The sequence below is a fragment of the Lagopus muta genome, chromosome 5, assembly GCF_023343835.1.
Source record: "Lagopus muta isolate bLagMut1 chromosome 5, bLagMut1 primary, whole genome shotgun sequence".
Taxonomy (NCBI): Eukaryota; Metazoa; Chordata; class Aves; order Galliformes; family Phasianidae; genus Lagopus; species Lagopus muta.
This window is the reverse complement of record NC_064437.1, coordinates 62,446,201-62,459,271: the sequence shown is the minus strand read 5'-3', so window position 1 is coordinate 62,459,271 and position 13,071 is coordinate 62,446,201. Positions and strand designations below refer to the sequence as shown.

Here is a 13,071-nt window from a genome sequence, read left to right as displayed (position 1 = left end):
GTGTTTTCCAGACTCGGCCATAGTTTAGAACTTAGAAAATAATCTACATGTAGTGGAGAGAATCAAAGTTTCTTTTTCATCTCATTGTCTCCCTTGCTGTCAAAATCTTATTTTATGCCTTCCTCTTGCAATCCATCTTAATAGCCACTGTGGCACAGGTAATATATCTCTGTGCCTGAAGATCTGAGGGGCACTTCGATGCTCACATCCATGTCTTTGTGAGGAATCTAAGAGTAGAACAGGGAAATACTGTCCCCAAGCAGTATCTCACTTATTGCCACACATGGAAGCTAACTCTAAAAGCCAGTGCCAGTGTTCACTGTTAACATCGGACAAACAAATGCCCCCCAACACACTGGCCAACCCAATTTGCCTCATCTGGGTTTATCATCCCTTCAGGTGAGTTTGTGCAAGATTTTCTTTATTCCAGTTAGGAAAGAGGACAAATGAGTATTTGCTTGTGTGAGATTTCGTCTGGCAGCCCCTGGCTGTGATTCCTCCTGAGCTGTCACGGCACACGCTCACATCTGTGCTGCAAGCAATGGGTCTAGCTAATAAAATACAATTCAAACTTGTATCTGAAAATCACCAAACTGAGCAACAGAAATAGCACATCCTAAATACTTTTTCCATTATTTCATACACAATGATGTTTAGTATCAGAAATTGAGTTTTTGCTATCGTTATAATCTTGACTACCAATTCTCTGACTTCAGACACTTCAGCTCACAAAGGCCAACAAAAATTCCAGCACTGAAACAAGCCACTGTTCTGAGGAAGCTGAAGAGAAAGGATATGCACAAGCAGCCTGATTTTGTCACAGTTCACTGCACTTTGGTGAGAGCATGAGAAGAGAGAGAGAGATGTCTGAAATGCTCTTGTGCACTGAAATTACAGGCTGCTCCTTGTTAAGTTAGGTGGCCTGGCTGTGGTGAACGAGCACTGATTGTTGTTCCTCCTAACCATTATATTTTAGAAGACAGATATTGCAGATGAATAATGTATAAGCTTGAAAACACTTCTTAAGGTGCTTGAAGCTCTCAGCTGAGATGCAAAGCGCAGCACAGCACATTGCTTAGATTGCCTTCAAAGTGCTTTGCTTTATTGTTCTGAAACTCTGCATAACCATTTCCCTTCCAACATCACTTTGTTTAGATCACACCTTCCAAAAGCGACAGTGATTTGTATGAATGAAACTGCTGCAGAGCCTCTGCCTTACCACCACCTTGAGCCCAGGCTGTGACTCCCAGGAATTTTCTTAGACTGAAGTCATGTCAGCACGTTACCACAAAGGCTGACACCTCCCTCTGCTTACTACTGAAAGGTAATGACTTATCGACCCCCCACAAACTGATCAGACAAATATGCTTTGTGACAAATACAGAGACATATAAGCCTGAGTGCCCTGGGCACCACAGAGCTTGCTATCCAAATGGATTTTTCACCCATGTTTTCTTTAAATGGCTCCAAGAAAATATTCCAGGGGAATATTGATGGAATTCTCAAGCTCAACTGCCAACACCACCAAACATCAAAGTTTGATGTCTTGGGCCGACATGGTAACATAGGAGGCATTACTTTCGGAGCAGCCCTCATGCATTTTTGCTACCCTTTGCTGACCATCTCAAGGCCTTTGAGGCAGACATGCGCATATTATGAGAGCTGTAGAGAGCAGACAGCAGCTCTGGGCACACAGTGCCAGACTTCCAAGCCCAATCTCATATAAATCTGTGCCAATTTTTGAGTTTCTCGCTCAGGTTTTTACAGGGGTTAACATGGTACAGGGTAGATATGATCAGGTGCATTCCTGACCTTAACAAAATCAATGACCACACACCCACCTACTTGAATGAGCTCAGTCCATGCAGGACCTTTTTTTCTGTCTTTAGAATGATAATAAAATATGGTAGCTTGGCAAAGTGGAAATGCTGTCACGGCCTGAAGAAGTGATGGAGCACCGGTGGAAGGCAGGGCCAACCCAGGGCAGCTCAGGTGCATGCAATGCAGCTGAGTGATCAGAAGGGCTGGAGCCAGGATCCACCGCTTCCCAGACCTCATTTAAGGTTGAGAGTGGAGGTAAGAGTATTTTGCTGGAGATCCCTGTGTACTTGAGGCATTCTGAAGGTAGGTGGTTTCTTTCCTTTGTTTCTGTGCCCATGGTTGTTGCATTTGAGCAAGTCTTGTTGCAGCCTAGGGCTTTGCTGCTATGCTGTCATTGCTTTCCATCATGTTATACAGCTTTAGTAAAATCTCTTGATGGAAGTACTACCAGGGAAAAGCAAGTCATGGACTGCTATGTGCTGGTGGAAAGCTTGTTTTCTACGTTTCCAAGGGACGTATTTCTTGTGCTACACTGTTGGACTTGGCTCTGGAGCATTTTAGGGTGCTGGCTGATCAGATATATGTTCAGCTCCTTTCCTACATCTTCCCAGAAAAAAAAAAAGCCCAAGAAAATGGGATTTAGTAGGTCAAGGAAAGATTAATGTAGTAGTAAATAGGTAGGGGCAGAGGAATGCTTAGAGCTGCTGTTCTCTGATCTTGACTCTCATCAATACTTCTCAATCTACAGTGCTGGGGGGGGAATATCACTGCTAATGCCCTGAGGTGGCTGAAACCACACATCAAATCTGTAATCCCTGAGCTGGCAGCTCGTCAAATGATTTCTCTATTGGTCTTTATAACTGTAATTGTCACAGAGCAGAATCTTTATCTATTTCTCACTCTAAATTACGTGACTGATGATGGGGCTGGTCTCTGCACAAAGATGAAGCTGATGGCTTTGCTGGTGTGAGGATGATGAATAGTGCTATCTGTTGGCTTTTATGTGTTTTAAAAACAATTCTTTCTCTGGATGATCTTTTGAGACTGTATAATCTCCTTCTGTATACTTGAAGTAACATTGACATTGTAACACAAAGCTTAATTTCCAAGGTGTGGTAATTCCTAGCTGTGTAGTATGAAGAAAAAATATTTGGTTTCTGTCTCGCTGTAGAGTGAGAATGAAAAAAAGATTGCAGTGTGGAACAGTTGGGTGGGTTTGTAAAACTGTGCTGCTTTGCAGAACATAGATGACTTAGAGCTCTAGCAACAAATACAGAGGTTTTTTAAGTAACTCAGGCCCTCCATTCACACATGCTCCGGATTGTGGCCAAAACTGTGCTTGTGCAGCCTTAGAGTGGAGAAGTAGGCACAGCTCATCCACAGTCTGCTGAACATTGGCCTCAACCCTCACCCCTACACCAATGACAGCATTTGCACTTCTGGATGATGTGACCTAGGGGAAACACCACCACAGCCTGCACCCTGCATGCTCTGTAGCTAATCTGATCTTCTTAGCCTGGCTTTGGGTGCTTTATTCAGTGTATTCTGCATGAGTTCTGTGTGAATCAGTGTTTTTGTTGCCATCAGTAGAAATACCAATTATACAGATGTCAGGCTTTAAGCTGGAGGTGGGAGCTGAGTGTTTAGCAACACAACCTGTTGTTTGCACAGCACAAGGCTGGAGAAGATGCTTTGAATCTCCTTCCCCTCTGAGGCTGTCTGGACACTGTGTGCCCTCAGCATTCCTTTTATCCCAGGGAAGACTGGGTTTTGTGCTATCCTCCTCAGAGGGTTTGGGCCAAATTTGAGAATAATTGGGCATTTCTCTTTCCCTCTGACCTCACACCTTCCAAATATCAGAGTTCCTTGGGTGCTTCGTAGCTCTGCACCTTGCAGCAGGGATGGTGAGAATAGCCTGAGTTGAAAAGGACCACAATGAACATCTACTTTTAACCCCCTGCTATGAGCAGGGTCACCAACTACCAGAGCAGGCTGCCCAGAGCCATCAGTGCATCAACTGCAGAACACCACATCTGTTGGTGCCCATAGAAGCACTCAGCTGGGGATATTTTTTCTTACCGACTGCAGATTTTGTCTTGGCAGTGCTGTGTCGGACTCCCATGTTGCTGGTGTCACAAATCCAGCTACTTTCTGGCTGCTGGTGCCCATTCCAATCAGGATTGAGGGGGAACTGGCTTTCTCTGGTGGCCTCTGCAGTGCTCAGCAGCAGGCAGCTTTCCTTCAATGCCAGCCCTTGAACTGTGGGGCAGGTAGCAGGGCTTCAATGTGATTGAAGCACTTTTCTTCCTTTTCTCTCTTTCCAGCATTGTCTACAACAATTTCTCAAATGGACATAAGGGCTATTCTCATCTGTCAGAGCTGACTCTGTAACCATATGTTGATTTATAGCCGCCTGGGGTCTGGTTTTACACTAAATTTATTAAAAACACTTAAAATAAAAAAATCACTGTGTCTGATCCTACTAGTCCTTAATTGTTTCAATGAACTATCGTAGGGATTTTTGCAAGTAGTTTTATTGTCTGCCCTGTCTGAGACGTGTTGCACAGGGTTGTGAGCAAGTTTGCATTTAAGTAATCTTTCAGTGCAGACCAGGCTATTTCAACACTGGATAATTAGAGCCAACCAAATTAATACATATCCTCTGATACCTCACTCTAATTTTTTTATTTTTTATTTTTTTACAGCAAAAGTGCTTTAGGGTGGAAGGCACAGGCTTTATCCAAAGGAGAACAGTATGGAACAGTACCAAAACAACCAAAACCAGTTGCTCTTAGAGCAAACACCATTCATCAGGGAGATACATGGTGTGTATATGGGGAAGCACTCAGCTGTGTCCTAGGCATGCCACTGGATGAACTGGCAGCTTTAATCCAGAACCTTCCTCACATAAGAGGAGACAATTATGCAAGTAAGTATTCTTGGGAAAGTGTTCAAAGATGTTGAAAGGTGAGGATGGAGAAGAGTGCATGGAGCTGAAGCAACTCCACGGCTTTAGACGTAGAATTGGAGTAGAAAGAGTCAACAGCACAACTGATGGATGGATGTCTGGCTGGGAAGCCAGATGCTGTGGCGAGAGGAAATATCTTGGCATGTGCCAAGGACAATGGGAAAAATTCACATGTGGGAAGTAGCACTGCAGAAAGCAATCGCACATGTTGATCTTCTGGTTAAAGAAACTCCTTCTGCTTGCTTTTGGAGTGCGAAGAAGCTGTGATGGGGAGGTCAAGTTGGAGAGCAGGAAAGGGTTCTGCACCAGAGGGTGATGGGCATGGAATAGCTTTCCAAGGCAGGGGCACAGCCCAGGCTGCCAGAGCTCAGGGACTGTTGAGGCACCATTCCCACACATAAGGTTTGGGTAGCCCTGTGTGGAGCTGGGAATCGGATTTGATGGTCCTCGTGGCACCCTGCCAATGTGGGATATTCTGTGATTTTGTGTAAGGGGGAAATTGCATTCAAGTGTTTGCTCCTGTTTGTTCCTGTCTAGGGTGATGTGCTGAGTGTCCGTGTGACATCCTGAGAGAGGCATCACCAGAGCTGGGGGCATTGGGCAGGAAGTGTCTGTCATTGAGGGCTCAGCAGAGTTTGAGCATCAGGTTGGGCTGCACCTGTTCAAATGAACTTGGAGTGATGTGCAGAGATTTACTTGTGTATCTTTGCTGCCCAGAGAAGGTCAGGCACAAATCCCTTGTTTTTTCAGATAAGACTATAATTAGCTTGGGTGTTGGTGATCACAATGGAAGCGAGGTGGTGTTCAGGGCTCCAATCAGAGGATGGAGGAAGGGAAGTCAGGGACCTGGCTTGGTCCTTGCAGCTCTGCGGCCTTTGCTGCAGACCCAGGACTGCAAAGGCACCAGTAAGAAAAAAAGGAGAGACACAGGTCCATTATCAGTGCTTTTCCACTTGCTTGATTTATGTCCATAGAAATGGTCGGAAACCAGCTGGGGATGTAAATTGGAGATGTTTGGCCTCTGTTTGTGCTGGATATTTCCTGTCTTTTGCTGTGTTTTCCCACTGTGAAAGATTGCTTTTGGCAGAGGCAAGCAACAACATGTACTGAAGCATTAACATCAGGTACACTGCCTGCTGCTGGCCTCCCTCTTCCTTTTTTCCCCCTTTGGGGATCCATAGACCTGCATTTAGCAAAATAACATCCCTCATCTATTCTATAATGTTTGTACCTGGCTTAACAGTGTTCTTGGCACTATTCAAACATGCTTCTCTGTTGGCCCTGATGTCAGCTCACCGGTCCTGAGATCCAAAGCACTGTTTGATGATTTTCCTCAAAAATTCCTTATTTTCTCCCCTAAGAATAACACAACGTTCTGTAAATTGCCACAGGGGACTTCTGTGACCACTTCAAAGCACTTCAGCCAACACAACATGACACAGTCACTTAGGTACCCTCCTTGTGGATAAGCTCCTGCCAAGACAACCTGGCAGACTTATCCAGTGCAATTAAAACTCAACGTTTGCTGTGACAGACCTATTAAAGATTTGGTTTGCCCCTCACCCACTTGAAAGCAGCAGCCACTTGACGTGTATGCAGGCTGCTTTTGGATTCTGTTGCTAGAGGAGGCTCTGATGACCTCTGCAAACATCAGTGCAAATCAGACCTGTGTCCTCCTGCCCACCCACCCACCTGCAGCAAAATGCCCGGTGTGAATGATGTGGGCACAGAGGGGGAAGTAGGTTGGGCATAGATCTGAAAATAAGGGATGGAGAGTGTGTGATGGGATGCTTCCCAATGTGGAGTAGCAGCCAGGCTGTTGCAAAGTCTTCAGAGGTGTGAAAGAGAAGGTGGTTGTGTCCTCAGAGTTATAAATGGATCAGCAGAGCTGGAGGATGGGAAAACCAACCTGTGTCCCTACAAGGAAGAGTCTAAAGGACAAACACCTGGAGCTGCAGTGATAAGGCTGTGTGCATGAAGGCAAGCACTCAAGCACTGTGATGAATGCCACTGCTGGCTTCATCTGCTATGTGCACAGGTGGGCACAGGGCAGGAGTTGTGAAGGGCTTCATGTGGTACATCAAGGGAGAAAAACAGCATCTGTGGTCCCTCAGGACCAGAAAGTGATGGTTTAAGTCACTTTGCTTCTTTTTCCCCTTACATCAGTGATAATATGTAGTGTTTGGAAGTGTTAAACTCTGCTGTGAATTGGTCGGCCTCTGGAGGTGTGCACTACAGGACTTGTCTTAACAATTCAGGGTTATGCCAGAAGGATGGATATAAGCTCATTTCAAGTAGTGTGATGTGCTGCTGGGGAGGAAAACATGGAAGGAGAAATGAATAAGAAGAGGTTTATTAGCTCTGCCTGTTTCTCACACAAGAAAAAAAACCTTTAATTTCATCCCTATGAGGCTCTGGTAACAATAGATGCATGCAATATATAATCAGTTAATGCTTTTAGGAATACTTTTAAGATTTATGGGGTGTACCAAAGTCATCAGTACTGAGATTACGTTGCTGTGCAACGTAACCTCTGCATTTAGCTCAGAGGTTGGGGTTGGGAGCGATTGAGTGTGCAGCCTGTTAAGCAGAATAGATGTTGTAGGAAAACACAGACATGCAGAGTAAGCCTGGCAATAAAAGGGGCAGAGCACTTCTTTAGGCACCAGAGGAATATGGATTTAACAGAAATACGACTCCACTTTGAGAGGCATTTGGAATCACTCACAAAAATGAAAGAGTGGAGAAAAAGAGGAAATAAAATAAGGAGAAACTATTTCCCCTGGCTCAGCAGCGTGTGTTACAGTGCTATGCAGGAAGCCCATCTTTGGAGCCTGCAGACATCTGCAGATAAATCACCTGTGTTTCCTGCCCAGGTTCTGGCCAGCTGTGCAGGGACGTAAATAAGTTGCTCTCCACCAGCATCCTTTGGAACAAATTAGTCATTTCCACTTGAAAGGACATGAACAAAATGGGAAAACAAATGAGAACAAGGTTGTGGAGCAGAGATGGTGGCCTGCTGGACTGTGAGATGTCTTCTGAGCTATGGAGGGGGCTCTCCCATGTATCTATTTGCTAAAGTGAATGCAGCATAAGTTTTGTTCTTGGGATGGTGCTCCTACCCCAGTGCTTGGCTGCTGTAAACAGCATTTGGCATTTATGGGAAAAGGCAAACAGCCTCATAGTCACATGGGTCACTGACTGACATAGGAAGGGAAGATTGAGGTTGGATGTCAGGGGGAAGTTCTTTGCTGTGAGAGTGGTGAGGTGCTGGAACAGCTGCCCAGAGAGGCTGTGGATGCCCCGTCCATCCCTGGAGGTGTTCAAGGCCAGGTTGGATGGGGCCCTGGGCAGCCTGGGCTGGTATTAAATGGGGAAGGTTGGTGGCCCTGCATGAGGCAGGGGGGTTGGAGATTTCATGATCCTTGATGTTCCTTCCAACCCTGGCCATTCTGTGACTGCAGTGGGAACTTGTGATGGTAAACTTCAGGTGTGAGATGTAGGTCAGACTAGTGTTTAATGGGTAGAAACACGTCCTCAGATACTGAATTTGCAGCTGCAACCAGTGTAAAAATATACAACCATTTATCAAGCTCCAGGTGTTCCAAGGATGGCTTTAAAAATTGAGCAGAATTTTCATTTTTCTGGATCAGCCATGAAGACTTTCCCTCTTGGAAGAGAAGACCAGGAGAAATTTGCAAGAGATTTTACCATCTGACTTACAGGTAAGAAGCCTGAGCTCAAAAGAACCAGAGAAAGCTATTAAAAGAAAGATAGCACATTCAGGAACTTCCATTGGGGTGATGGTGATAGAGACTATCATGACCATCTGCAAGGACGCACTTAAATAAGACTTAGTGCAACAGGCGGCAAAGCAGGGCTAATGAGAAGCAAAGACATTGCATATTTTGGATATGTTTGCACAGATGATACTGGTTTTTTTTGTTTGTTTGTTTTGAGGGAGATTTCACATTGAGTTGGACAAAATTCATGAGCTATAACCAAAGCACTGTCTTGCATGTGCCTTTATCAGGTTATTTCCTCTTTATGAGATTTCTTCAAAAGCAAGGTAGAGCCTTAGTTCAAGCAGAGCCTTAGTTCAAGCTACTTGTGGAGGAGGGACTTGTTGAGCAAACCCAAGAATCTATGATGATGGCAAACATGGTAACCAGACTAAACACTAATGTCAGTGAAAGTAATGCACTTTATTAAATGCATATGGGGAACACTGAGGGCCCAGTGGCTCTATGCAGATACACTGGAGTTGAAACTATTGCAAAAGGGCAGTAGTAATTTTGGACTCAGGAAGCAAATAACACTGCAATTAGAGAATCTAATTAGTGAGCATCTTTACATAATTAAATTATTGTAGTCATTCCCGTAAAATGTCACGTTAACATTTCATTGACATTCATATTTACTAATAAAACAACGAGGTTAAGCAGCGATGCCTTATGTTTTCAGGATACAACACTGTATAGGAATTCTCTTTTTGGTCATCATTGCTCTCCACAGCTAGGGCACAGTGTTTCACGTCTGAATTCCCTCATCATCCTTCTGAGAGAAATTTTGACTAGATTTTTGACAGGGAATGAGGCCCTAAGCATTCTGGGTATAGTTGAGTGTCTCAAGTGCATTGCAATGCCCAGCTGGCATATTTTCATATATTCATGAAGGTTGGAGAAGACCTCTAAGATCTTCAAGTCCAACCACCAACCAAGCCCCACCATACCCACTAAACCTTAGAATGATTTGTGGTTTCCCATGCACTTATTTCAACATTTGAATGAGTAATGGGAATACTTGGAGGCTTCTCTTTGTGCCTATCTTCTTTTCTTTCTGGGACAGAAAACCACCCTCCATCTCATCTAATCCTGCACTGTATGACAGATAATTGGGATCTAGCTGCAATGCCAGAGGTTAAAGGTGCAGTTGCATCTAAGTTGCCTCTCAGCAACTGGAAGAAAGGCAGGAGGTTATGCAGCATCCCAGTGAGTCAAAGTCTGATTTCATCTCAAAGGCTGAATGTGGCTCTGGGTAGCCTGGTCTGGTAGTTGGCACCCCTGCCCATGTCAGAGGGGTTGAAACTGGATGATCCTCGTGGTCCTTTTCAACTCAGGCCATTCTGTGATTCTATGAAAAAAAAAAAAAGAGTTCTAATTCATCAACATTTTAATAATAGGCATATAACTTAGCCTGTGCACAGAAGGGGGTTGGAACCAGGTATCTTTAAGTTCACTTCCAAAACCATTCTACGTCATCAACCTGAGTCTAGATTTAATGTAGGACTTGTTTTATGCTGAATCTTATATATTATCAATTTCATTTTATTTGTTTTCTTAAAATCAATGTTCTGAAATGTGATTAAGAATAGTAAAAATCTCTCAGCTGGGTAAAAGCACTGCTTTCTGCTTTCAGTGCCTAAATATTGCTTGAAAATCATTATGCAAACTGTGACTTTATTGCTGGGCCTAAGCAAAAGAGATGGCTTCTATGTAAAATGGAAATTGCTAACTAGAGGCTGAAAATGCTGATATGAATGAAATCTGCAAGGAAGTAACCCTGCAGTCTAGTTGAGGAACTTCTGGTGAACTGAATTTAGCAAAAGCCCTGGTGTCTGCATGCACTCCCAGCACTTACTTTGTCCCATGCAAGATGGCATTTCTGTAAAGGCACGTAGTCTGGTTTGCTTCTTACAGATGGACCTTCCAAGGCTCATTTGGGAGGATCTCGTGGCAAAGGGAAGGCTTCAGCCAAATGGCAGCTGGCTTTGGTGGCTGAATAAAGAAGTCAGCCGGATTTTTATTGTTTGAATGTCCTTTTCTGGGTTGGACTTGATGATCCCTGGAGGGCCATTCTAACCCATATGATTCTGTGATTCTCTTTTAGAAGTGAATTCTTGATTGCTCTCAAAGGACCTGGATACCACAGAGGCATCCAAGTGCCTGGTTGCCACCAACTCCAAAGGGAGCCACCCTAAATGTCCACTGGAGGACCTATGCCAAAACCAGACACATTTAGAAGGGGATTACTCTCTATGTGAACTGATAATCTCTGTGGCGTTCGAGCAGAAAATCAAAGTCTTCCATTTTCTGCTGCTTGAGCAGCTGAGGCACAGGGAGGAGGAGGACTGCAAGCTGCCAAAAGGTGGCTGCAGTGATTTCTGAGTCCTGGAAAGGACAGGGCCTATGCAAGGGGCAGTTATGTCAGCCCCCAGTTTAGAAAGGCCCTGCACTTCTAACACATTCTCAGCCTGCTCAGCTTCCTCGGAAAGAATTTGCTCTTGGCCCTTGCTTTCAGCCTACATTGTCTCAGAGTTCACAGAACAATGACTGGATCATCAAAGTGTCCTTAATTAGCCTCTCCTGTCACAGTGGTATGAAAACAGCAGTGAACTGAAGTGATCTCCTTGCAGCTTTTAGCAAGTTGTGTCACTATGGCTCATTTCTTGAATTTCCCACACCAGATGCCAGGTGGTTGTTTTTTTTTTTTGAGCCTATATGTTATGACTGCAACATAGGAGCTCATGACCTAGAGTAGTTCTCTTCCAGGTAGAGTGAAAACAGACAGCACATGAGAGAGAATATCAGGATAAATTTAGGGTGGGTTGCCAGATGCACACGAGTAGGACATGGCAATATCGCCCAAGCTGCTCTGATGGCACCACTGATCCCTCAGGATGCACAGGGAGTTGTTGATGTCCCTGCTTATTGCAGTTGGACCAGATGACCTTTAGTGGTCCCTTCCAATGAGTATATTTGTGTGGCCGATCCTTTCCACATTGCAAATAGAGATGTTGCTCCAAGCAGCAAGTTATTGAACAAAACTCTCCAATATGGACCAGTTATGGCAAGTACTGGTACTCAGGGCATGTATCTGGTACTACAGAGTAGTGGTCCTGTTAGGCTGCTAACAGAAAATGTCTTCCACTGCTGATAGTGCACCTGCAGAAGGACAGCACATGGAGAAACTGGTGCTTGCTGCTTGCATTTAAGCTATTCCTCCTTCAGGTTCAGAGCCAAGGTGTCCATTTGGAAGCTTATGGAAGAGTGGGGATGTTTTCAAATATCTGACATCCACCTGCAAATACCTGGCTGATATTCACCTGCTGCTGAAAACGCTGAAAAATGGAAAATGCAGTTACCTAATCTGACTTGGGTTAGCGTGTAATTAATTTGCCCAATAAAGTCAGGCAGTCTGCATCCACTTCTAATACAGAGGAAAAATTATTTCCCATCCCGCTTGCGCTCGGTGAGCCTTGGGTAATGTTAGGGTTGGCTGACTATTTGAAATGATATTCCGTCCTGCGTTTTGGTAAACACTTGACAAAAATAACAATCTCCCACTTGAAAACAGTCTCCCTCTTCTTTCTATTTCAGTGATCTCTCCAATTTGCTGAAGTGTCTCCTTGTTCCCAATTTGCAGTGTCTGGGGTCCTCGGGAGCACTCGGTGGGATTTGCTGCAGTGTTTTGCAGCTGCCCTGTTTGGATGAGGAGAGATTTCTGCATGTCCCTGTGTCTGCCCATCATACAGGAGGTCCTGACCTTTCCCAGCCCTGATGCAAAGCTGCCTGAACTCGTGCTGCCTTGAGAATTTCATGCCTTTGCATATTTCATTAAGGCTACTGGTGTCACAAAAAAAAGCTGAAATAAAATGCAGCAAAAGGAGGAAGCTGAGTGGAGGGGGCGGATGTGGAACAAGGCAAAAGGAGAAACAAAAAAGGAGAAATTGTATTATTTTTGGGGTCACTTGTTAACACAGATTCCATCCAGTGATCAACAGAATCACAAATATTGGAAAAAAACACTAAGATCCCCAGCTCACCCCCCTCCATGCCCACTGTCCATGTCCCTCAGTGCCACATCCCCATGGCTCTGGAACATCTTCAGGATGGTGACTGTTCTCTGGGCAGCTGTGCCAATGCATCTCCTCTCTTTCAGAGAAGACGTTTTTTTCTAATATCTGACCTGAACCTCCACTGGCTCAGCTTGATGCCATCACCTCTCACACTGTTACCAGGGAGTGGAGGCTGACCCCTGCCTCACAACACCCTATTTTCAGATACCTGAGCCCAGCAGAGCAATTTGCTGTCTGAAGCCTCTCCTTGCAGCCTATTAGGACCAGCACACCTGCTTTCTCATGGCACAGCTGCCACTGCAGAACCGGTGATATTCAGACCAGCACACACGGCCACTGCTCACCCCACCACATTTTCCAAATCCTGGGTCCTTTAGGGGCTGAAGTGTAGAATGAGTCTGCTTGGCTGCACCTGGAGAAAGAA

The 13,071-nt window shown here is 44.8% G+C and overlaps 1 long non-coding RNA gene across 2 annotated transcripts; it reads left to right on the top strand.

Moving 5' to 3' along the window:
- The first annotated feature begins 2,099 nt into the window (after positions 1-2,099).
- LOC125693752 (uncharacterized) lies at positions 2,100-12,543 on the top strand. 2 transcript variants are annotated; one of them, XR_007377236.1, is made up of 4 exons: positions 2,100-2,124; positions 4,527-4,750; positions 8,443-8,514; positions 12,169-12,543. It is a non-coding gene; the product is annotated as an uncharacterized LOC125693752 (long non-coding RNA). The 2 variants fall into 2 exon arrangements; XR_007377237.1 differs by lacking the exon at positions 12,169-12,543 and adding an exon at positions 10,679-11,189.
- The last annotated feature ends 528 nt before the right edge of the window (positions 12,544-13,071 follow it).